This window comes from Moschus berezovskii, chromosome 8 (genome assembly GCF_049115385.1).
Source record: "Moschus berezovskii isolate FMDL1 chromosome 8, NW_MosBer_1.0, whole genome shotgun sequence".
NCBI classification, from domain to species: Eukaryota; Metazoa; Chordata; class Mammalia; order Artiodactyla; family Moschidae; genus Moschus; species Moschus berezovskii.
Window position 1 is genome coordinate 2,075,956 of NC_142467.1, and position 25,571 is coordinate 2,101,526.

The 25,571-nt window shown below is 42.9% G+C and overlaps 1 long non-coding RNA gene and 1 other non-coding gene across 2 annotated transcripts in view; both read left to right on the plus strand.

Moving 5' to 3' along the window:
- LOC148777011 (uncharacterized) overlaps positions 1-2,431 on the plus strand; it is a 39,231-nt gene extending 36,800 nt beyond the window's left edge. Inside the window, exons 2-3 of the long non-coding RNA XR_016038138.1 lie at positions 1,364-1,497; positions 2,254-2,431. This is a non-coding gene — a long non-coding RNA (uncharacterized LOC148777011). The remainder of the gene's footprint in view (positions 1-1,363; positions 1,498-2,253) is intronic.
- A 20,078-nt stretch (positions 2,432-22,509) lies between these two features.
- On the plus strand, positions 22,510-22,581 carry TRNAS-GGA (transfer RNA serine (anticodon GGA)). Its single transcript has one exon. It is a non-coding gene; the product is annotated as a tRNA-Ser (tRNA).
- The last annotated feature ends 2,990 nt before the right edge of the window (positions 22,582-25,571 follow it).

The following is a 25,571-nucleotide window of genomic DNA, read 5'->3' on the forward strand; positions in this document are numbered from 1 at the left end:
GAAGAATCGATGCTTTTGAACTGTGGTGTTGGAGAAGACTCTTGAGAGTCCCTTATACTGCAAGGAGATCCAACCAGTCCATTCTAAGGGAGATCAATCCTGGATGTTCATTGGAGGGACTGATGCTAAAGCTGAAACTGCAATACTTTGGCCACCTCATGCGACGAGTTGACTCACTGGAAACGACTCTGATGCTGGGAAAGGTTGGGGGCGGGAGGAGAAGAGGAAGACCGAGAATGAGATGGCTGCATGGCATCACCGACTCTGTGGACATGAGTTTGAGTGTACTCCGGGAGTTGGTGATGGACAGGGAGGCCTGGCGTGCTGTGATTCATGGGGTAGCGGAGAGTCGGACACGACTGAGCGACTGAACTGAACTGAACTGACTGATTCTTTCCCAGTGAAGATTATCTATACCCATTTGGGTGTAAATGAAAGTATTGGCATCAAAGTAATTTGTGGACTAAGAAAGCCTTTTCAGAAGAGATGAGTCTGCAGAATAAGGAGGATTTAGCTAGAAAAGAAAAAGAATCCCTGGGTCGGGAAGATCCCCTGGAGGAGGAAATGGCAACACACTTCCAGTGTTCTTGCCTGGAGAATCCCCTCTTGCTAGACAGAGGAGCCTGGCAGGCTACAGGCCTTGGGGTTTCCAAAGAGTCGGACACACTGAACACGTGTGTGTGTGTGCAAGGATATTTCTAGATGGAAGGAAGAGCATATAGAAAGAATTACAGATAAAAGATGGACAAAATTTGCAAATAGTGATCGGCAACCCCATGGTCTATACAGTCCATGGAATTCTCCAGGCCAGAATACTGGAGTGGGCAGCCTTTCCCTTCTCCAGGGGATCTTCCCAACCCAGGGATCAAACCCAGGTCTCCCACATTGCGGGCGGATTCTTTACCAGCTGAGCCACCAGGGAAGCCCAAGAATACTGAAGTGGATAGCCTATCTTTTCTCCAGGGAATCTTCCCAACCCAGGGGTCGAACCGGTCATGGGAATTTTGTCTTTAACTGAATACTTCCAGTTGTTTAATTTTTTTAAAAAACTTAATTTCTTTATTTTAATTGGGGGATAATTACAATTTTGTGATGGTTTTAGCCATACATCAACATAAATCAGCCACGGGTATATAGGTGTTCCCCATCCTGAACCCCACCCCCCATCCCCCCACCGACCCCTCTGGGCTGTCCCGGAGCACCGGCTTTGGGCGCCCGGCTTCATGCATCAAACTTGCACTGGCCGTCTCTTTTCCATACAGTAATGGGCGTCTTTCAGTGCTGTTCTCCCAGACATTCCCACCCTCGCCTTCTCTGTTGTTGAATCTCGATTTTTTTAACTGATCCTGTCCATGTCTGTAAGATCCCTCCAGCTGCAGCAGCAGTGATTACGAGCCTGAGGAGCAGGTCCCCGTGCAGAGTCAGCGCTGTGACAAGTCCTACTGCTTCATGTCTCTGGACCCCGTCATCCTCATCTGCACTAATATCACAGAACTGGTAAGAGAATCATATAAAATAAAATCGCTTCTTTAAATCTTAGAATGCTGTCATAGAGTTGCTGTGGAAGCCTCCTAAACTCGGACTTACCTCTGTTTGGGTTAAATTTCTTCTTATTGCAATGAGAAAGAATTAACAAGATACCAACAGATAGAGCATTTCATACTGCCTTCATTCCCTGTGAATTCCCAATTATGAATAAACAATTAATAATTGCTCCTAGTTCTTTGTTTAATGGTAAGAATCTTGCCTGAGTTGTCCTGCGCCCCAAAGGCTCTGACCCTGGCATACTTTGCTGAAAAACAGTGGTCATGAGCTAATAATTCCATGTTCCTATAAGAAAAATCATCAGATGGAAATGCCAGAGATCTCAAGCTCATTTGGAAGTTTTTAGGAAGCTCTCTCGTAACAACTAGGATGACATGATTGCCAGGGTAAGAAGGGCTGGATTCTACGCCCTACTTGTATCGTGTAACGCCAAGTCACAATCTTTGCAGGATATGTTTCTTTACCAGCAAAACAAGTCCATATGATCTCCAACACCCCTTACAGTTCCAAAACAAACCATGATTTTTCTCATGGCAGCTGCCTTTAAATGTGCAAATGTTGATGTCATATTTGGAGGGGATAACAAAATAGAATTTTAATTTTTCAGTCTATTTCAATGACTTAAAAAAATCACATCTTTTAATCAAAAAGGCAAAATCTTTAGTGGTGCTACTAAAGGACCAATAATGATTTCTCTTCTTCACACAGATGCATTTAGAAGGATGCTAGCCACATTGAGGCTAATTTTGTGTACCACTGAACCAGAACTGATCCAATGACGAGGCCTGAACATCCATCTCAGAGAGATTGCAAAGGGCATTGATGGGAGAGGAGGTGAGAGGGGATGAGGTCTCTGTATCAAATAAATTATCGATTTGCATCTAAAAGCCAAAGTGTCTATTCAAATGCCATGTTTTTGAAAAGGACAAATATTCCTTGGCTAGTTCAAAAGCTGTGAAGCCATTTTGGGGTTTCTGTTCAATAGACTGAAAGGGAATAACTGAGCATTCTAAGTTCAGTTCAGTATTGAAATACTCCTGAGTGTCAGCTTGCTGCTAAATATATGCTAAATGTGTAATTTCTGAGTTATCATAGACATAGAGAAAACTGACTGCGTCTCTCAGTTTTCCGTTAACTTTGAAAAGTTAATTTGATTCAGTATCAGACGTTATCAACATATTATTTTAAAGTAGTGAGATCAGGGCTTCTTAGGGGAAAGTCAGCTTAGAAAGGTTGAACTTAACAACAACAAAAAATAAAAGCCTTGATGTCCTCCATGCAAAGATAATCTTAATAAATTCATATAAATAAAAACTTAAAAATTAAAACCACTTTCAAACCCATCAGTCCATGAATATTTTCATGTGTTTTCCTATGTACTTTTTTCATATGTGGGTGGGGTTGCTTGTTTTTTAACAAAAATATACTGCGTTTTAATTTGCTTTTTTCAACAACACTGCATATTGAACATCCTCATACATCCCGAAATTTCACATGTATAAACAGCCAGTTTCACATTGGTGTTCTGAGGAGAGCCAGCACTTTTTCTGAGATTCCTAAGGGGTTTTCAGGGTTTGGACTGTGGCCGAGTGGACAGAGGGCCTCCTCACCCTGACCCCATCCCAAATCAAACCTTCATCAATAGCAGACTTTTACAAACATGGTTTGCTTAAAAAAAAAAAAATTCTGTTTAAAAGATTCTTCTGCTAAGAAGAAAAATTTTTAATCTGCTGTGTATTTTTTTTTTTCAGTTTTGTTTTACTTTTGGCTGCGCTGGGTCTTCACTGCATCACGTGGGGTTTCTCTAGTTGCGGCAGGCAGGGGCTGCTCTTTGCTGACGTGCATGGGCTTCTTATAAGGAAGCTCCTCCTGTTGCAGAGCACAGGCTCTGCGCGCACGGGCTGCAGTAGTTGCAGCAGCTGGGGCTCAGTAGGTGTGGAACACGGGCTTAGTTGCCACACAGTATGTAGGGATCTTCCTGAACCAGGGATGGAACCCGCATCCCCTGCATTGGCAGGCAGATTCTTAGCCACTGGATCACCAGGGAGGCCCTATATAAGTTGTAATGTCTATAATTTTGTGCATATATAGAATCTGCCTGCAATGCAGGAGATGTGAGTTCAATCCCTGAGTCAGGATGTTCAATCCCTGGGTCCCCTGGAGGAGGACATGGCAACCCACTCCAGTATTCTTGCCTGGAGAATTCCATGGACGGTTGAGGCTGGGAGGCTACAGTCAATGGGGTCACAAAGAGCCGGACATGACTGAGTGACTAAATAACAGCAGCATATGTATCATATTCCGATTAATAGATTACTTTTGACATAGTAGGTAAGAGTCACACTTCCTAGATTTGAATCCCAACTCTCTGTACCACTGTGGTTGTCTGAAAACAACCATAAATTCTTTGACACTCCTGCCACAGATATGTGTATTAATCAAGAACCTGTATTAATCAGGTTGCACTCAGCCTCAACAACAAATAGTCCAACCCAAAATGATTATTGCAAAAGGAAAAAAAAAGGATTTCTCTACTTCCACAGGTATTCATTGGAGAAGGAAAGGGCCACCCATTCCAGTTTTCTTGTCTGGAGAATCCCAGGGACAGTGGAGCCTGGTGGGCTGCTGTCTGTGGGGTCGCACAGAGTTGGACACGACTGAAGTGACTTAGCAGCAGCATAGGTATTCATTGGAGAAGTAAATGGCACCCACTCCAGTTTTCTTGCCTGGAGAATTCAATGGACAGTGGAGCCTGATAGGCTGCAGTCCATGGGGTCGCAAAGAGTTGGACACGACTGAGCGATTTGCACAATTTTCACGTATAGGTATTCATATTAGCTTCAGGCAAGGAGGGATCCAGGTACTCATCAAATCAGTTTTTAACTCTTGACCACTTGGCCATCCTTTCTCTCATGCTAACTCTATTTTCAAATTTACCTTCACATCAGGGCCCCTGAAATTTCCAGATTTGTATCTAGAAGTTTCACATTATGATCAGAGTTCTTACTTGTAGCTATACACTCTGACTCTAAGGATTAAACAGAAAATGAGTTTATTAAAAGAGTACTTTGCAAGCTACAGAATTGTAAAGGCAAGAGCCACACCTGCAGCCAAGCTTACAACAGGAATGGTCTAAAGAAACCACCACGAAGCTGCCACTGGCTCTACCAGCGCTGGACGCTTTCTATACACTGGTGCCAGAAGCTCAAATACTGATGGGAGTAAAGCCAGTTCCAGTCAAGAAACTCATCCGTGCAACCACGGCCACCCTCAAAGCCATTCCTCTTAGTCATTATCCTCGCCAGCCCAGTAGGACCCCCGGAGCGTCCTTCCTTGAGTTGTTGACTTCCCAATCAAAGCTTCACGTGACAGAGTGACTGATGAAGGCACATATGCCGATTTCTTCACTGCTCAAGAGACTGGATTTTCTGTCTTCTACCTTGGTGAGACAGACCTCATAAAGCAGAAACTTTAAAGCATGAAGTGAAACTTGGGACTTTTGTTCAAATATGCTGGGCCAAAACCATGGCAGATATCCCAAAGAACAGCTCCAGGGGGGAGTGACTGTGCAGAAGCTACTGGCTTAAACACAGATCCAGTTGCCCTGTTATCCGCATGCAGAGCTTAGTTTGACTTCAGCGTTGCCTCCTATCCAGAATCAGAATATTAGCCTGAATGAACCAGAACCAAGCTGGAGCAGTAGGCTCCTTCCCAGAATCCTTCCAGCAGACAAGCTGTTTCATACAACTAACATATTGTGAGCTTTCAAAAATGCGCCAAAATAAGGGCCACGTGAGAAAGGAAGTTAACTTGGCAAATAGTCAAAACATAAAATTGCAAATGAGTTAATGACATTTCATAATTTTTAAACTTCGCCTATTTGAAAAATAATTGAGATGTGTCACTACCTCATACATGAATAGTTTAAGGAAAGAAGAATAATGTGCAGATGGCAGCATCTGAGCAGTTTATAGCTGATAACGTAATTCCTTTGGTTCTGTTAACATGTTTCGATCTTTCATTCAAATATGAGCTATGGTCTTCACAAAAGGGGTTTAACATTAATCAGTCATTCTAGAAACAAATTTACCCTCAACTGATGCTGATCGCTATTATACACTAAATAAAATATCAATGCATCAAATATTAAAAATCAATTATATTACAGAAAACGTGATGAATGATCGGAAAGGACTGAGTGCCATTTGGACTAAGAAAAATCTTCTGCTGTGATTATTTTAAGGATGCATCTTTTATAACTAATTTAACTTGGTAACTCAACATTTTCACACCTGTCTATTGCATTTCATAACATAAAGATAAATTTCTAAACTATTATCTGTCAGTTTCTTACATGTTTTTCTCCATATGGCAACAAATTGAAAATGCTGTGCTTGTCAGAAGCTAGATGTAATGTGAACAGAGAGCTATATATGGAAGTGGCCCTCAAGAACTTAGAAGTGAAGGAAATGGATCGCTTCATGAGACAAACTGCAAAATGAGTAGAATTGCCATATTTTGATGGACAGATTCTCCTGCTAAAGGGATAACTTTCTAGGTCTTCAGAGCTATAAACTGTAGATGATGTGTTTAACCTTACCTGTCAGGTCAACCAAGAAACCCAGAAAATAGAGGGCCATCGAGGGTGGTTTGGGCTCCTTCCCCACACACACGAAGGAGGATTATCAAGGATAACATTGGCCATGTCCATCTCAACAGAGTCTTAATGAGAGAGGGTCTTAGGCATCACGTCCCTAGGGCAAAACTATATCCATGGAGTTGTGGACACATCAGCCCTGTTGATTTATCTAATTCCTGTTATTAAAATCTGTATGTGTAGGCAACCTTTTAGTCATATAATCTCAGTTGTAAGAAGGGAAAACTCTTCATTCTGACTGTGGGTCTTCTAGTTCTCATGACAGTTATTTTTCATTTTAAGCTAATAAATTTACATTCTGATATCTCCCAGATCTCCTGGGCAGCTTACCTTTAGTCAGTGTCACAGGACTTGTAGAAACTGACCATTATCAGCGGCCTCTCCCTAAACCCACTTGCAAGCACTGATCTGTCTGGGGATTTTATACTTGATCCTAAACTAAGCTATGGCTGCAATACTAGAAACCAAACCAAGGTCTGTAAACAAAGAAACCACAGTTTGCTAAGAAAAAAGAATTGGGGACGAGTTACATCTCAAGCTGGATTTCAACAGCCAGCACTGTGTAGGTGGTCGGATCAATCGACTGAAAGATGCTGCTGTGACTGCGCATCCTTTCAGAGCCCAGGATCGGTGAAGCCCTTAAGGTGAGCCGTCCCTCCTTGCACAGCTCTGTTTAAGTTCATTCACTTTTAATTGAAGGACAATCTGCTCTACAACATGGTGTTGCTTTCTGGCACACATCAGCGTGAACCAGCCATGGGTATACATGTCCCCTCCCTCTCGAGTCTCCCTCCCGACTCCCACCCCAGCCCACCCCTCCGGTTATCACAGAGTGCTGGGCTGTGCTCCCTGTGTTACACAGCAACTTCCCACTGGCTGCCTGTGTCCCTCAGGGTGACGCATGCTTCCATCCTGCTCTCTCAGGCCTCCCCACTCTCAGCTCCCCACTCCGTCCGTAAGCCTGCTGTCCCCACCTCCACTGCTGTTAGTCGCGGAGTCATGTTCAGCTCTTTGCGACCCCAGGGACGGTAGCCCGCCAGGCTCCTCCGTCCATGGGATTCTCCAGGCAAGAATACTGGAGTGGGCTGCCATTTCCTTCTCCAGTGGATCTTCCTGATCCAGCGATTGAACCCAGGTCTCCTGCATTGCAGGCAGATTCTTAACCGTCTAAGCCACCAGGAAGCTTCTCCATTGCTATTCTGAAAATAAGTTCATCGGTACCGTCTTTCTAGAGTCCATATATACCTTCGTAACTCTTAATTTTATGGTGAACGCTGTGTGTGTGTGTGTGTGTCCACGGGCAAGTGTATGCGAGAGAAAGAGGCTCAGTAGACGTTCCTGATGTCTGGCCTAGAAGTCCAACTAAAACCGGATCAAAACCGTCACCGCGGTGGCCAGCATGGTGGTGTCGGTCATCTGGGAGAGAGGAGGAGCAGACTCAGAGCGCCTCTCCACGCCGCGGTGCGTCCTGGGCCTGACCTGGGAGCGCGTCCTGACACATGTGTCTCTGCCTCCAAGATGCCCGCTGCGGTCACTATGACCCTCCTTCCAACCTCCAAGACCTAGGAAGGAACGGTGTTTCAGTTTCAAACTGTCCATGAATGGAAATTTTCCCAAACATGGATTTTGTCAAAAGTCAGATAACAATTTACTAGCTGACATTAATCAACCCACTGCAGTACTCTTGCCTGGAAAATCCCATGGATGGAGGAGCCTGGTGGGCTGCCATCCATGGGGTCACTGAGACTTGGACATGACTGAGCGACTTCACTTTCCCTTTTCACTTTCATGCATTGGAGAAGGAAATGGCCACCCACTCCAGCATTCTTGCCTGGGGACGGGGGAGGCTGGTGGGCTGCTGTCTGTGGGGTCGCACAGAGTCGGACACGACTGAAGTGACTCAGCAGCAGCAGCAGCTGATATTAATGGAGTGCTTCATATGTATCAAGTAGTAATGACTGACTAGGTTAGCTAGCACTGCAGGGACGCAGTGGGGTGGAAGAACACTGTTTCACAAAAGGGAGCACTGTCTCCAAGAGAAGAAAGATGTTCTGCAAAAACGAAATGAGAAATGTTTTAACTTGAGTTTCTCAGTCCCTTGGACTGCAAGGAGATCCAACCAGTCCATCCTAAAGGAGACCAGTCCTGGGTGTTCATTGGAAGGACTGATGCTGAAGCTGAGACTCCAATACTCTGGTCACCTGATGTGAAGAGCTGACTCACTGGAAAAGATGCTGGGAAAGATTGAAGATGGGAGGAGAAGGGGACGACAGAGGATGAGATGGTTGGATGGCATCACCGACTCGATGGACATGGGTTTGAGTTGGTGATGGACAGGGAGGCCTGGAGTGCTGTGACTCATGGGGTCACAAAGAGTCGGACACGACTGAGTGACTGAACAACAGCAATAATATAAGTGAAATTTAACAACTTTTCACATCTATGGGCAGTTTGTATACTCTTCTGGGGAGTTGCCTGTCTTTCCCCCATTTTTCTAATGCTTTTTGCTTCTCTCTCCCTCTGTTGTTTTTTTTTTTATCTTATTTCATTTTTAGTCTAGACTTTGTTTCAGAGCAGTTGTACTAGCCGGTATTCCACATGATGGCCCACTGTTGGCTTCCAGAGGCTGCACACATTCGTTGGCTTATATTCCCTTTCGATCTCTGAAGCCAGCAATGGCAGATCATGTGTTTCTCAAGATGTCTTCTCTTTCTGATTCTTCTGCTTCCCTCTTCCCCATTTAATGCTGTGTGATTACTTTGGGTCAATTGAAATAATCTCTTCATCTTAAAACCAGCTGATTAGCAATCAATTTTATCTGCAAGCCCCCTTGCCATGTAGCAGAATACATTCATGAGTTCTGGTGATTAGCTTGTGAGTATCTTTGAGGAGCCATTTTTCTCTACAAAGACCATCAGTATTCCTTGTTTACAAGCAATAGAAATTGTCTCCAACTTAAGCAGATAGAGAATTTATTAGGTGAGTAATGGTTTAGCTCATAGAATTACAGAAAAGCTGAATAACTTTCTGTTGGAATGGATGTGAAACAGAGCCGCTCTGGATATCTAGAAAGTAGGGGATGATTGACAATCTTTTTAATGGACACTACTGTCTTGATGAATAGCTCTAACTGCACTTTATTCTTATGCTGCTCACGATGGAAATTCCAGGGAGAAATAGACTCTGACCGGCTTTTCACAAGTAATAGACCCACTCCTAAGCCAGAATTGGGACGAACACCTTGATTAATGAACCCCCAAAGATTGTACGCAACGAGAGGAGGTTCTTCCCCAGTGCCGGTTCCAGACATTATTACCAGGAGAAGAAGGAATGTATGTCAGGCAGGCAAGGTAAGAGACGTCTACTGTAGTAAGGGAAGATATTCTGAGCAATCACAGCAGAGTCAGCTAGATTGTAGTGGCACCTGATAAAGTGTATATGGTATGAACAAGTTTCACTTGGCTAGCATGGGGCGTGTAAATAGCCCTCCCCAGGTAACAACAGGAAAGTAGACTCAGCCGGTAGGGCTATCCCTGAGTGTGCAGATGAGAGATTTTACCCAGTGTCACAAGGCATAGGCAGCTATCAAATGCTTTAGCATTGAAGAGTACTAATAGCAACTGCAGTTAAGGAAACTCAGGTTGGCTCTGGGAGCAAACGGAATAGGAAGTTAGATTCAAAATGTAGTTATGCCGCTAGTAGGGAAGAACAAATCTTACCTAGTTATTTCCATTCCCTCTTTAGTGAAAGACAAGTCTGATTGCCTAGAGATCAGTTACTTCTTCAGATCTTTGGGGGAAGGAGGCAAGACTCGTGATTTTCGGTGCTGTGCTTAGCCACTCAGTCGTGTCCAGCTCTTTGTGACCCCACGGGCTGTAGCCCGCAGGCTCCTCCATCCATGGGGAGTCTCCAGGCAAGAATACTGGGGTGAGTTGCCACATCTTCCTCCAGAGGATCTTCCCAACCCAGATACCAAATCCAGGTCTCCCACATTGCAGGCAAATTCTTTACTGTCTGAGCCACCAGGGCAGCCCAAGAATACTGGAGTGGGTAACCTAACCCTTCTCCGGGGGAACTTCCTGACCCTGGAGACACAGCTAAAATGTAATGACATATCTAAAACCTCCTACACAGTGACTCAGCATAACCTCTCATAATGACAACCACAGAAGCAAGAATACACAAACCTTCTTCATCCTACTCCATTCGTTTTTCAAACCCCGTAATTATCTGCCTCATTGTTCTTTGTACCCAGTAGCCATTCTTTCACAGTTATTCAGTAAAGAAATTTATACATTCATCCTAGCCAAATCCTTGACAAGAATGTGCTCCACATAAAATTGCCAGATGATTTTCAAAGAAACTAATTTTAAAAGTCACACATTGAATGTTGATGTTTAGGCTTCACAAAGAGAAATCAGTAAAGTAAAATGATGCTCAAAAATACTTGCAACCTACATCTATGACAAAGATGAAAAGGATTCCTGGTCAGAAGTACGACTTGTCAGGAATCCTGAAAGCATTATGAGACTCAAGCTGTGACTCTGAAAAGAAATGTAAAGTATTAACAAGTACTATCAATGTACCATCATCATTGCCTAGAAATATTTCCCCTTGGTTCTGAAACATCATCCACTTTTATCTGGATTATAGCCGCTCCTCTTCTGTCTCCCTTGCTTTGCTGGCCAGTGGAATAGACGAGTCATCTCACCATCTGGGCTGGAGGGAAGAGCTGCCTGGCTGAGTGAAGCTGAATATCATCTGCACAGCGACGGCCCTGCAGTCCGAGATCTCTCTTCCTCAGTGTCCTCTTGCACACTGAGTCCTTCTTCAAAGCAAAATTAGGGGTGCTCTACAAAAGCAATTTCTGGCTACTTCTTCCCACCTCTAAGCAACATTTCCAAACTTTTGGCAATGTAGACTCCAGGCAGCACTGACTTTTCAAAGGCTTGGTAACGACTGAAAAGCCTAGATTAAATTAATTTAGCAAAATATTATAGCGCCATATTTTTTGAGGTGCCATTCAAAACTCTTCAAAACACCATTCCTCAAAAGCAAAGTCAGCACCTGAAGAGACAAATGTCTGTCTTTGCTTTGAGGTAAGATTTAAGGTCGCACAAATGTCGCAAGTTTTCAGTTTATCAAGTATGTCTGTCTCTGTGTGTGTGTACGTTTATATAGTCTTTTCTAAATGCCAGGATACAATGGAGAAAAAAAAGATATATATCTTGCCTTCATAGGGTTTACAGATGAGTGTGGCTTGAAGCTCAACATTCAGAAAACAAAGATCATGGCATCTGGTCCCATCACTTCATGGGAAATAGATGGAAAAACAATGGAAACAGTGTCAGACTTTGTTTTTTTGGGCTCCAAAATCACTGCAGATGCTGATTGCAGCCATGAAATTAAAAGACGCTTGCTCCTTGGCAGGAAAGTTATGACCAGCCTTGATAGTATATTAAAAAGCAGAGACATTACTTTGCCGACCAAGGTCCGTCTAGTCAAGGCAATGGTTTTTCCCGTGGTCATGTATGGATGTGAGAGTTGGACTGTGAAGAAAGCTGATCGCCGAAGAATCGATGCTTTTGAACTGTGGTGTTGGAGAAGACTCTTGAGAGTCCCTTATACTGCAAGGAGATCCAACCAGTCCATTCTAAAGGAGATCAATCCTGGGTGTTCATTGGAGGGACTGATGCTAAAGCTGAAACTCCAATACTTTGGCCACCTCATGAGACGAGTTGACTCACTGGAAAAGACTCTGATGCTGGGAAAAGTTGGGGGCGGGAGGAGAAGGGGACGACGGAGAATGAGATGGCTGGATGGCATCACCGACTCTGTGGACATGAGTTTGAGTGTACTCCGGGAGTTGGTGATGGACAGGGAGGCCTGGCGTGCTGTGATTCATGGGGTCGCGGAGAGTCGGACACGACTGAGCGACTGAACTGAACTGAACTGAACTGAATCAAATTCTGTTTTTGTAAGATTACTTTCTTTTCATAAAGAGCTAATGCAAGACATATGGTTCATAGCTTTATATTGTTTATATATATATGCACACATAGGCTCCAAAATCACTGCAGATGGTGACTGCAGCCATGAAATCAGAAGACAATTGCTTCTTGGCAAGAAAGGTATGACAAACCTGGGCAGTGTGTTGAAAAGCAGAGACGTTGCTCTGCCAGCAAAGGTCTGTATAGTTGAGGCTATGGTTTTCCCAGTGGTCACGTACAGTGCTTAGAGCTGGACTATAAAGAAGGCAGAACGCCAAAGAATTGATGCCTTCAAACTGTGGTGCTGGAGAAGACTCCTGAGAGTCCCTTGGACAGCGAGGAGACCAAACCAGTCAATCTTAAGGGAGATCCACCCTGAATATTCACTGGAAGGACTGATGCTGAAGCTGAAGCTCCAGTATCTTGGTCATCTGAGGCGAACAGACGACTCATTGGAAAAGTGTCTGATTCTGGGAAAGATTGAGGGCAGGAGAAGAAGAGGGCGTCAGAGGATGAGAAGGCTGGACGGCATCACCAGTGCAATGAACATTAACTCGACAAATTCCGGGAGATGGTGAGGGACAGGGAGGCCCGGCGTGGTATAGTCCATGGGGTCATAAAGAGTCGGACACTATGTATATATGTCTCCCTGTGCTCTCTTTTCAGTTTCTAAAATATGACTGAGCATTTCAGTTATATGAAGAAACAAGTCTACTAATAAAATAATAGTCTGAGTACCGGCAGGCATTGCTGAGGATAGGGAGCCAAGATTGTGATGAGTCTGTTATCTTATACAAGGTACAGTTGAGGGAACTGGTAATGTTCAGTGTGAAAAACAGTTGGCATGTGTAAATCTCAGAAACTTAGAGCTGAAAGGGATTTTATTAGGATGGTGGTGGTTTAGTTGCTAAGTCATGTCCGACTCTTGCGACCCCATGGACTGTAGCCTTCCAGTTTCCTCTGTCCGTGGGGTTTCCCAGGCAAGAATCCTGGAGTGGGTTACCGTTTCCTTCTCCAGGGGATCTTCCCAACCCAGGGATGGAGCCCTGATCTCCTGCATCGCAGGTGGATTCTTTACTGAGTGAGCTACCAAGGAAGCCCTTTTATTAAGATAATTTAATCCAAATATTTCATTTTGCAGGAAAAAAATGATACAGTAACTTCTTTTAGACTACGGAATTGGCCAGTGGTCGAGTAAAGTTTATGACTGGAATCTCAAAACAGTTCAGTAGGGTTAGTTTCGTTCTGTGTTTCCATGCGGCTGACTTTTAACTTCAGAAATGCTGCTACCTTCATCATCAGTGATTGATCGATCAGTCAGTCAATCATTGTCATCACTAATATTTGTTGAATGTTCACTCTGTTGGTTACTGATCTACGCACTAAATTATTGCCTTGTATCTCACAGTAACTCTCTAGGGTCGATACTGTTATGATCCTCATTTTCAGTTGCAGAAAACAAGAATTAGAGCAGTCACCCAGCTAGAAAGAAACAAAGTCAGGAATCAAATATTGGTCTGACTCCTGTAGTTAAAACTTATACTTCACTCTATTTTGAATAGCTAGAATCATCAGATCTAGGATTCATGAATGGATGTTATAAGAGAGAAAGTTCATCTTATATAAAGAGGAAACTCCTAACATTACACTACCCTATTTCAATGAGCTCCTCAAATACTACAAGTTTTGAAATGGATCGTGGGGAAAGATTTCTGCATTGACTAAGAAGCTGAACCATTGGTATCAACTCTTTCTTCTAAATCCTTGATTTTTTATCTTTCAGAAATCATCTGATATAGTACTGTAGATCTCACGGCCTACTTATCTCTGCATTTTGCTGTTACTGTAATTGCTGCTGTTAAGTTGCTTCAGTCGTGTCCGATTCTGTGCGACCTCACAGACGGCAGCCTACCAGGCTCCTCCGTCCTTGGGATTCTCCAGGCAAGAATGCTGGAGTGGGTTGCCATTTCCTTCTCCAATGCATGAAAGTGAAAAGTGAAAGTGAAGTCGCTAGTCGTGTCTGACTCTTCGCGACCCCACGGACTGCAGCCTACCAGGCTCTTGCGTCCATGGGAGTTTCCAGGCAAGAGTACTGGAGTGGGTTGCCATTGCCTTCTCCAGTTACTGTAATTAGAAGAATCTATTTTCTAAGCACATTTAAGCATTCACATTTCTAAAAGTCATGCTGAATGTTGGTTCTGAATATCAGCTACGTGCTTGGAGGTGGCTGTGTATTCTGTCTTTTGGCTACCTAGAATGCAAACCTCTGCTTTTTGAGGAATTTCCTACTATACAAATCCTAAGTAAAGCCAAAACGTTCCATTATAGTAGCAGAAAATGCCAGATACCTGCTTTCCTACTCGAGTGGCACGTGACTTAGGCTCTCCCCTTCAGGGACTTTGACTCAGGAGCTGCTGATGTAAAGCAGCATAGTCAAAGAAGAATTCTTTTGGCAACAAGGGCAATCAGTTTTCCAATGTAGAGCTGCCAAGAGCAAAATTCAGCTCTCGTGCAGGCTGTATCATCCAGTGCTCAGTGGGATGGCATGTGTACATAATGCATCTTCTTTATCTGTTCATTTGTTGATGGACACTTAAGTTGCTTCCACATCTTGGCTATTGTGAATAATGCAGCTCTGAACATTGGGTTGCATTATTTTTTTGAATTTGTGTTTTCACTCTCTTTGGATATATACCCAGCAGTGGATTTGCTGAATCAGGGTATTTTGAGAAAATCTCTGGTGGCTCAGATGCTAAAGAATCTGCCTGCAGTACAGGAGACCTGGGTTCAATTCCTGGGTCAGAAAGATCCCCCAGAAAAGGGAATGGCAACCCACTCTAGTATTCTTGCCTGGAGAATCCCTATAGACAGAAGAACCTGGCGGGCTTCACTCCATGGGGTCGCAAAGAGTCAGACATGACTGAGTGACTGTGCACACAGCACGTGGTATTTTGGGGCTTCCCAGGTGGCACCAGTGGTAAGGAACCCATCCGCCAACTCAGGAGACATAAGAGATGCAGGTTCGATCCCTGGGTTGGGAAGATCTCCTGGAGGAGGGCATGGCAACCCACTCCAGTATTCTTGCCTGGGAAATCCATGGACAGAGGAGCCTGGCGGGTTACAGTCCATGGGGTCACAAAGAGTCAGACACAACTGAAGTGACTTAGCACCCCCCGACACACGTGGTATTTTTAGTTTTTTTGAGAAACCTCTGTACTGTTTACCACAGTGACTGCACAGTTTGCATTCCCACAAACACAGTGTACCAGGGTTACTTCCTCCCCAACATTTGTTATTTGTAGTCTTTTTGATTCTAACATTACTGACAGGCATGAATTGGTATAGCAATTGGTTTTTATTTGCATTTCTCTGATGATTAGTAATGGTGAGCATCTTTTCATATGCCTGTTGGCCATCTGTATGTCTTCTCTGCAATAATGTCATTTCTTGTCTTCTGCCCATTTTTCAACTGGGTTGTCTCACAGTTTTTTGATATTGAGTTATACAAGCTATTTATATATTTGGATTGTAATCCTTTATTGGTCATATCATTTGCAAATATTTTCTCTCTCATAAGCAGGTTGGCTTTCCATTTTGCCAATGGTTTCCTTTCCTGTGCAAAAGTTCTTAAGTTTAACTAGGTCTCATTTGTTTAATTTTGCCTTTGTTTCCTTTGCTTTAGACTTATCCAAAAAAATTGCTATGATTTATGCCAAAGAATGTTCTACCTATGTTTTCTTCTAGGGATTTTATGATTTATACTCTTTAATCTGTACTGAGTTTATTTTTGTATATGGTTTGAGAAGATGTTGCAATCTCATTCTTTTGCATGTAGCTGTCCAGTTTGCCCAGCACCATTTAAATGAAGTGTTTTTTCTCCACTGTAATACTTACCTCCTTTGTCATAGACTAATAGAATAGGTGCATGGGCTTATTTCTGGGCTCTCTATTCTATTTGTCCGTATGTCTGTTTGATGCCAGTACCATGGTGTTTTGATTACTATTGCTTTGTGGTATAGTCTGAAGTCAGGAAGTATGGTATTTCCAGCTTTGTTCTTTTTTCTCAAGATGACTTTGGTTATTCAGGGTCTTTTGTGGTTTGATATAAACTTTATTTGGCATTTCAATATAAACTAAATTTGGCCTGATTCTGTGGAAAATGTCATGGATGTTTTGATAAGGGTTGCGTTAAATCTGTAGATTGCTTTGTGTAGTAGTGCCGTTTAACAATACTAATTTTTCCAATCCATGAACATGAACATAAGCTATATTTCTACTTATTTGTATAGTCTTCAATTTGATTCATCAGTGTTTTATAGCTTACAGAGTATAAATCTTTTGCCTCCTTGGTTAAATTTATTCTTAGATTTTATTATTTTTGATGCAATTATAAACGGGATTTAAAAAAATTCTCTTTATGATAGTTTATTAGTGTATAGAATATCACAGATTTCTCTCTATTAGTCTTATATCCTAAAACTTTACTGAATTCATTTATTAGTTCTCAGTTTTTTGATGGAGACTTTAGGGTTTTCCATATATATTACCATATCATCTGCAAAGAGTGACAGTTTAATTTCTACCTTTCAAATTTGGATGCCTCGTATTTCTTTTTCTTGTCTGATTGCTGTGGCTGTGACTTTCAGTGTAATAAGTCCTCTACATATGAACCTTCAAGTTGTGAACTTTCAAAAACATGAGCATGTGTTTGTGTATCCGGTCACAAAAGCTAGTTCACGCGCCTGGCATACATTGTCAGAGTTTGTGCACCCTCTGCAAGTGGCTGTGGTTTGGTGTACTCTACTGTTCTGTGGAGAGAATGGTAGTACAGTATCTTTATTTCAGGCCCAGGATGTCCAGAAGCAAGTGTAAAAGTAGCCGTGATACAGATGCACTCTAAGAGGTACCAAGCAATGATGGTGGAAACAAAAGTGAAAGTAAGTTAGAGAGGAGTGAGGCAAAGAGAGGCAGAGGTCGCTCAGTCATAACGTGAATCCTTCAGCCATCAGCACGATTCTAACAAAAAAGGACAAGGTCTGTTGTGCCGCTGACGTTTACAACAGTATCAAAGAGGCATGGAGAAGTAACGGAGGAGATGGAGAAACTTCAGTGTGTGCATGCAGGATCAGCACAGAATCAAGTTCCACTGAGGTTAACGCAGATTCAAGAGAAAGCTAAAAGCCTTTACAAAGATTTGAAGAAGAAACGCAGCAAAGACTCAGAGGGTGCATGTTTCAGTGCTAGCCATGGCTGGTTTCATCAGTCCAAGGCTGGAGCCGATGTTTGCAACATAAAGGACAGTGCTGAGGCAGTGAGTGTTGATATGGTAGCTGCCCAGGAATTTCTTGAAACACTTCAAGAAACTACTCAAAAAGGCACATATTTATGTGAGCAGGTTTCTAACGTGGAGGAGAAGGACCACACTGGAGGAGGATGCCAGACCAAAGTCACACCAGTAACGAGGAAAGCTGATGCCCGGCTACAAAGCAGCAAAGGGGAGGTCAGCCCTACTGTTGGTGGCAGTGCTCCTGGCAAGATGAAGCTGAAGCCTACCTTAGTTTATCATGCTGAGAACCCAGGAGCCCTTAGAAACATAGCCAAGGGCTTTCTTCCTGTTTTGTGGAAAAGTAACCCCAAAGCCTGGGTTACACAGACCATTTTCCAGGACTGGTTTTTCCACCACTTTATTCCAGAGGAAGAGAAATATTGCTTAGAGAAGGATATTCATTATTCTTTTGCTGCTTGACGACCCTCTGGTCCACCCTCCATCCATGGGTGACTTTCATCCAACATCAAAGTAGTGCATCTGCCCCCAAATACTGTGTCACTCATCCAACCCATGGAACAGGTAGCCATAGCAACTTTCAAGAGCTATCATTCAGGTCACACTTTTTGTCTGACAGTAAAGGTGAGTGATGAATCAGAAACAACCCTGCAACAACTTTGAAAGGATTATCACCTATTTGAGGCCATAAAAAAACATTGAATTTGCTTTGAGTGAGGTTACGGCTGTCACCACGAGAGAAACTTTTCCCACAGTTTGTTCACAATTTCTGTGGATTTGAAAAGGTAGATGAGGAGTCCAAAAAGTCATTCAGCAACTCAGGGACACCCAGTGAGAAGCTGGAGCTAGATATGCAGGAGGATGAATGCTTTGAACTGCTTGCTGTGGCACACAAGGAGCTTGCTAATGAAGCCCTTCTGGAATTGGAGTCCCAGAGAAAGGATGAAGAGAGACAAGAGGGGAAAGAAAGTAAGTGGAGAGATTCATGACACAAGAAATGGCAAGAAGAGTTTCTTTACTTGAGGAGGCAGTCTTTGCTGTTGAGGCACAGGATCCGAACATAGGATGGTACACAAACGCTGCAGCAGCCATGCAGAATGCAATCCAGAGCTACCACGTCGTTTGTGATGAGGAAAGGAGAGCTACTACCCCGACATCACATCATTTTTTTCAAGACGGTAGAGAGAGTTGACCCCAGCAAGGAACGAGAACCTGTGCCGTCACCGTCAGTCATGAGTGGAATTGCAGCTTGCCCTTCACCTCCTGTTGCTGACAACACCTCAGCTCCACCATCGCCTACCTCCTCTCCCTCTTGCAATCAGTAACTCTATTTTTCTGTTCCCTCGATGCCAGCCCCTGTATGCCAGCTGTTGTACTATACTACTGTACTTTTCAAAGGATTATACGATAAGATTAAAGACCTTTATTATTGTGTGTTTTTTATGTATCAACATTATTTGCATGAAAAGAATTATAAACCTATTACATTATAGTACTTATATAGCCAATTCTGTTACGTGGGTACCTTGGCTGATTTTGTTTAACTTATGAATGATTTGGACTTACAAACACACCTTTAGAATGGAATTCATTCATACACAGTGAAGTTCCTATACTATGCTAAATAGATGTGACAATAGAGGTCATTCTTGTCCTGTGTCTAATTTTAAGAGAAAAGGAGCTTTCAGTTTTCACCATTATGATGTTAGCTGTAAGAACCATATAAAAAAGATCTTCACAACCCAGATAATCCCACTGGTATGATCACTCACCTAGACCCAGACATCCCGGAATGTGAAGTCAAGTGGGCCTCAGGAAGCATCACAATGAACAAAGCTAGTGGAGGTGATGGAATTCCACTTGAGCCATTTCAAATCCTAAAAGATGATGCTGTGAAAGTGATGCACTCAATATGCCATAAAAATTGGAAAACTCAGCAGTGGCCACAGGACTGGAAAAGGTCAATTTTCATTCCAATCCCAAAGAAAGGCAATGCCAAAGAATGCTCAAACTACCACACAATTGCACTCATCTCACACGCTAGTAAAGTAATGCTCAAAATTCTCCAAGCCAGGCTTCAACAATACGTGAACTAAGAACCTCAAGATGTTCAAGCTGGATTTATAAAAGGCAGAGGAACCAGAGATCAAATTGTCATCATCCACTGGATTATTGAAAAAGCAAGAGAGTTCCAGAAAAACACGTATTTCTGCTTTACTGCCTATGCCAAAGCCTTTGACTGTGTGGATCACCAGAAACTGTGGAAAATTCTTCAAGAGATGGGAATACCAGACCACCTGACCTGCCTGTTGAGAAATCTGTATGCAGGTCAAGAAGCAACAGTTAGCACTGGACATGGAACAACGGACTGGTTCCAAATAGGAAAAGGAGTACGTCAAGGTATATTGACTTCCTCATTGGTTTCTTCATTGACCCATTTGTTTCTTAGTAACCTGCTGTTTAATCTCCACATGTTAGTGTTTTCCCCATTTTTTTCCCATTAATTGAATTCTAGTTTCATAATGTTGTGGTCAGAGAACATGCTTGATATAATTTTTAAGCTCTTAAAGGCATTGAGGCTTGTTTTGTGCCCTAGTATGTGATCTATCTCTGAGAACATTTCCCTTGTACTTGAAAAAAAAAAATGTGTATTCTGCTGTGTGGCGATGGAATGTCCTGTAAGTGTCAAGTCCAACTGATCTTTTGTATTACTTAAGACCACTGTTGCCTTACTGTTTTATGCCTGAATGACTTCTTCTTTGATGTAAATGGGGTGTTGAAGTACCCTACTATTATCATAGCAGGCTTCCCAGGCGGCACCAGTGGTAAAGAGCCCGCCTGCCAGTGTAGGAGACAGAAGAGATGTGGGTTTGATCCCTGGGTCGGGAAGATCCCCTGGAGAAAACAATGGCAACCCACTCCAGTGTTCTTGCCTGGAGAATCCCATGGACAGAGGAGCCTGGTGGGCTACAGTCCATGGGGTCATAGAGTCAGACATGATTAAGCACACATCTAGTAATATCATTATCATATTATTGGTGATTTTTCCTTTATGTCCATTAATATTTACTTTATGTATTTAATTGCTCCTGTATCTGTTCCATATGTGTTAATAAATAAAAAATTCTCTTCTTAAACTGATCTATTTACCATGATACAATAAGCTTCTTTGTCTTCTTTTAATAGACTTGTTTTAGATTCTATTTTATCTCATATGAGTATTGCTACACCCACTTTCTTGTCATATGTTAGCATGGAATATGTTTTTCCATGTCCTCATCTTCAGTCTCTGCATGCTTTTGGCTCAGAATTGAATGTCTTAAAAGCAATATGTAGGTGAGGTTCATTTTTTTATAACTCATTCAGTCACCACACGTCCTTTGTTAGGCACATTTACTTCTTTGACATTTAAAGTGATTATTGGGGACTTCTCTGTGGCCCGTGATTAAGAAGCCACGTTCCAGGCTTCTGGTTCAAGATGGTGGAGTAGGTGGCCATGCACTCACCTACTCCTAGGAGAGCACCAAAATCATACCTAACTGTTGAACAGCCATCTACAGGAGGACGCTGGAACCTACCAAAAAAGATACCTCACGTCCAAGGACAAAGAAGAAGCTGCAGCGAGATGGCAGGAAGGGCACAATCGTGATAAAATCAAATCCCACATCTGCCGGGTGGGTGACCCACAAATGGGAGGACAACTATATGAAAAAAGTTCTCCAAGGCTCTGGTTTTTCCAGGAGTCACATATGGATGTGAGAGTGGACTGTAGAGAAAGCTGAGCGCTGAAGAACTGATGCTTTTGAACTGTGGTGCTGGAGAAGACTCTTGAGAGTCCCTCGGACTGCAAGGAGATCCAACCAGTCCATCCTAGAGGAGATCAGTCTGAATATTCATTGGAAGGATTGATGTTGAAGCTGAAACTCCAATCCTTTGGCCACCTGATGCGAAGAGCTGACTTATTTGAAAAGACGCTGATACTGAGAAAGATTGAGGGCAGGAGGAGAAGGGGACGACAAAGGATGAGATGGTTACATGGCATCACAGACTCAATGGACATGGGTTTGAGTAAACTCCGGGAGTTGGTGATGGACAGGGAGGCCTGGTGTGCTGCAGTCCATGGCGTCACAAAGAGTCAGACACGACTGAGCGACTGAACTGAACTGAACTGTTATTAAAGTTTGCAACCTCATGTCAGGCTTCCCAGCCTGGGGACCCAACAAAGGGACTGGAAATCCCCAGGGAATCTGACCAAGAAGGCCAGTGGGATTTGTTTACAAGACTTCCCATAGGACTGGGGGAAACAGAAACTCCAGTCTTGGATGGTACAAACAAAACCTTGCGTGCATCAAGACCCAGAAGAAAGGAGCAATGACTCCACAGGAAACTGAACCAAACTTACCTGCTAGTGTTGGAGGGTCTCCTGTGGAGGTGTGGGTAACCAGGGACTCACCCCAAGGACAAGGGAACTAACAGCAGCTGCCTGGGAAGGTCCCCTTTGAAGTAACTGGCCATAGGGCCTGTAGACCCAAGGGCTGGGTTGCCTGAGGCCAAAAAACTACCACCCATGTCAACCCCACCCATCAGCAGATAATTGGATTAAAGCTTTTCTGAGCAAAGACCTGCCCATCAGAGTAAGAACCAATTTTTCCCACTACCATCAGTCCCTCCTATCAGGAAGCTTACACAAGCCTCTTGTAAGCCTCCTCCATCAGACAGCAGACAGAAGAAGCAAGAAGAACCACAATCCCACAGTGACTGAAACAAAACCACATTACATTTCATCATGATGAAAAGGCAGATAGTTACATCCCAGATGACGGAACAAGATAAAACCACAGAAAAATAAATAAATAAAGTGAAGCTAGGCAATCATCCAGAAAAATAATTCAGAATAATGATAGTGAATGTGATTCAGGATCTTGGAAAAATAATGGCGGCACGGATTGCGAAGATGCAAGAAATGTTTACCAAAGACCTATGAGAACTAAAGAACAAATAAATAGAGTTGAATAATACACTATAAGGGGGCTTCCCTGGTGGCTCAGAGGTTAAAGCGTCTGCCTGGAATGCAGGAGACCCAGGTTCGATCCCTGGGTTGGGAAGATCCCCTGGAGAAGGAAATGGCAACCCCTCTCCAGTACTCTTGCTTGGAGAATCCCATGGAGGGAGGAGCCTGGTGGGCTACAGTCCATGGGGTTGCAAAGAGTAGGACATGTTTACCAAAGACCTATGAGAACTAAAGAACAAATAGATAGAGTTGAATAATACACTATAAGGAATCCATAGCAGAAAAATTGAGGCAGAATCATGGAAAAATGACTTGTAGGACAGAATGATGGAAATCAATGCCACAAAACAGAATAAGGAAAAAGAATGAAAATAAATGAATTCAGCCTAAGAGACCTCTGGGAAACACTAAACACACCAGCATTCTCATTATAGGGGTAGTAGAAGGAGAAGAGAGAGAGAAAGGCCCTGAGAAAATATCTGAAAAGATAATAGCTGAAAAATTCCCTAACATGGGAAAGGAAATAATCAACCAAATCCAAGAAGTAACAGAGTCCCAGGCAGGATAAACCCAAGGAGGAACACATCAAAACACACAGTAATAAAACTGACAAAAATTAAAGACAGAGATAAATATTAAAAGTAACAAGGGGAAAAGGCCAAATAACACACAAGGGAACTCCAATCAGGATACCAGCTGATTTCTCAGCAGAAACTCTACAAGCCAGAAGGGAATGGCATGATATAGTGATGTAAGGAAGATAGATTCATCTGAATGCAGAGTTCCAAAGAACAGCAAGGAGAGACAAGAAAGCCTTCCTCGGTGATCAGTGCAAAGAAATAGAGGAAAACAATAGAATGGGAAAGACTAGAGATCTCTTTAAGAAAATCAGAGATACCAAGGGAACATTTCATGCAAAAATGTCTCGATAAAGGACAGAAATGGCATGGACCTAACAGAAGCAGAAGATACTAAGAAGAGGTGGAAAGAATATACAGAAGAACTGTACAAAAAAGATCTTCATCACCCAGATAATCATGATGGAGTGATCACTCACCCAGAGCCAGACATCCTGGAATGTGAAGTCAAGTGGGCCTTAGAAAGCATCACTACAAACAAAGCTAGTGGAGGTGATGGAATTCCAGTTGAGCTCTTTCAAATCCTGAAAGCTGATGCTGTGAAAGTGCTGCACTCAATATGTCAGCAAATTTGGAAAACTCAGCAGTGGCCACAGGACTGGAATAGGTGTGTTTTCATTCCAACCCCAAAGCAAGGCAATGCCAAAGAATGCTCAAACTATTGCACAATTGCACTCATCTCACACACTAGTAAAGTCATGCTCAAAATTCTCCAAATCAGGCTTCAACAATACGTGAACCCTGGACTTCCAGATGTTCAAGCTCGATTTAGAAAAGGCAAAGGAACCAGAGATCAAATTGCCGACATCCACTGGATCATGGAAAAAGCAAGAGAGTTCCAGAAAGACATCTATTTCTGCTTCATTGACTTTGCCAAAGCCTTTGACTGTGTGGATCACAACAAACTGTGGAAAATTCTTCAAGAGATTGGAATAGCAGACCACCTGACCTGCCTCTTGAGAAACCTGTATGCAGGTCAGGAAGCAACAGTTAGAACTGGACATGGAACAACAGACTGGTTCCAAATAGGAAAAGGAGTACGTCAAGGCTGTATATTGTCACCCTGCTTATTTAACTTATATGCAGAGTACATCATGAGGAATGATGGGCTGAAAGAAAAAAAAAGAGAAATGATGAGCTGGATGAAGCACTACCTGGATTCAAGATTGCCAGGAGAAATATCAATAACCTCAAATATGCAGATGACACCACCCTTAAGGCAGAAAGTGAAGAGGAACCAAAAAGCCTCTTGATAAAAGTGAAAGAGGAGAGTGAAAAAGTTGGCTTGAAGGTCAACATTCAGAAAACAAAGATCATGGTATCTGGTTCCATCACTTCATGGCAAACAGATGGGGAAACAGTGACAAACTTTATTTTGGGGGGCTCCAAAATCACTGCAGATGGTGACTGCAGCCATGAAATTAAAAGACATTTTCTCCTTGGAAGAAAAGTTATGACCAACCTGGACAGCATATTAAAAAGCAGAGATATTACTTTGCCAACAAAGGTCCATCTAGTCAAGGCTATGGTTTTTCCAGTAATCATGTGTGTATGTGAGAGTTGGACTATAAAGAAAGTTTAGTACTGAAGAACTGATGCTTTTGAATTATTGGAGAAGACTCTTGAGAGTCCCTTGGACTGCAAGGAGATCCAACCAGTCCATCCTAAAGGAAATCAGTCCTGAATATTCACTGGAAGGACTGATATTGAAGCTGAAACTCCAATGCTTTGGCCACCTGATGCAAAGAGCTGACTCATTTGAAAAGACCCTGATGCTGGGAAAGATTGAAGGCGGGAGGAGAAGGGGATGACAGAGGATGAGATGGTTGGATGGCATCAGCGACTCAAAGGACATGAGTCTGAGTAGACTCCAGGAGCTGGTGATGGACAGGGAGGCCTGGTGTGCTGCCTCCCTGGGGTCGCAAAGAGTTGACCGTGATTGGGTGACTGAACTAACTGAAGGGAAGAACCTACAACCAAGAACACTCTACCCACAAGACTCTTTCAGATGTGCTGGAGAAATCAAAAGCTTTCCAGAAAAGCAAATATTAGGAGAATTCAGCACCACCAAATCAGCCTTACAACAAATGCTAAAGAAACTTCTCTAGGCAGGAAACACAAGAGAAGGAAAAGATCTACAGAAAATAAACCCAAGCAATTATGAAAACGGTAAGAGACTCATACATATTGATAATTACCTTAAATGTAAATGTATTAAATACACCACCAAAAGACATAGACTGAGCAGAAGGAAACATGTGCACGTAGACACTTCCACTTACCACAAATTCTGCTTGACCCCCGCAAGTTGTATGTAATTATTTTATATTGTTAAGTTAATCATGTTCCCATTATGGACTCCAATTGTAATTATGTTTTATTTTTTTTTGTCTGGCTATTGATTGTGAAAACGGATAAACATCTTTTACTATTGCAATTATGTAAC